Source organism: Aplysia californica, unplaced genomic scaffold, assembly GCF_000002075.1.
Source record: "Aplysia californica isolate F4 #8 unplaced genomic scaffold, AplCal3.0 scaffold01256, whole genome shotgun sequence".
In the NCBI taxonomy this organism is placed as follows: Eukaryota; Metazoa; Mollusca; class Gastropoda; order Aplysiida; family Aplysiidae; genus Aplysia; species Aplysia californica.
In genome coordinates, this window is record NW_004798526.1 from 63,705 (window position 1) to 64,871 (window position 1,167).

Consider the following 1,167-nt stretch of genomic DNA (forward strand, 5'->3'; position numbering starts at 1 on the left):
TTTCTATGTGATGAGTCTGATTTTTGTTATAATTTTTTGGGATTTTGTAATGAGTCTGGCGTTTATACCAAATGAGAGCTGGAGTGATGCTGTTAGCTTGGCTTTATTGTGTCATGTTTATACCCCTGGTGTTGTAGCGAAGACAAACATAATTGCTGATGTCGTAGTACGCGACACTTCTGACAGCACAAATATCGAGTGCGATCAAAGCAACGGCAGTGAGGTTTTCTTTGATTGTCAAAGTGCTTTTAAAATTTAAGTAATCTTCTGCTTCGACGTTTTACTTAAACAATCACCCCTCTAGTCAATTTGTTCATACTGTTGCCCGATTTAAGTATTTGTTGTCATTTTATGTCGCCACGCTGGGTTCTATTGTCTGCCTCTTTTCTCCCCCCCCCAGTCGGTTGTCAGCAGTATATTCCAGTTGTAGGATGTAACAGCAAAGAGCAGATGTTCTAAATTCACTCTATGTAGGACTGAGATGTTCTATCTTTACTCTATGTAGGACTGAGATGTTCTATCTTCACTCTATGTGTGTAGGACTGAGATGTTCTATCTTCACTCTATGTAGGACTGAGATGTTCTATCTTCACTCTATGTAGGACTGAGATGTTCTATCTTCACTCTATGTAGGACTGAGATATTCTATCTTCACTCTATGTAGGACTGAGATGTTCTGTCTTCACTCTATGTAGGACTGAGATGTTCTATCTTCTCTCTGTTCTCCCTTCTTTCTGCTGGGACGTTGTATCCCTCTCAGGCGGGGTTAGCCTTGACAGGAAGGGGTCACGGTCAAAGAAGCCCGTCTCCTGATTGTAGATTTTTTTTAAATCGTGTAATTTGTTAGTGAACTAAGGAACAGGACACCTACGTATCTGTAGCTATGATACAAAGAAAATCATGCATATGTACATATATGTAGTCTCTTGGACCTCGTGTGCATGTAAGTAATTGGGTTATAAAACCAGTGTGTAGTGTATTGATTGACCGTAGGGTCTGCTGTCTGTTGAGGTGTGTACATGTTGTGAATATTTTGCCTTCTTTGCATTCCTTATTTCCGAAGCACCGTCAAGCCCCTTTGTACACAGGTGTCTGTGGCGTAGTTGTTAGATGCTTTGCCGATGCTTGATAAGATGCGAGTTTGATTCCTTTGTGGGGGAGGTTGGG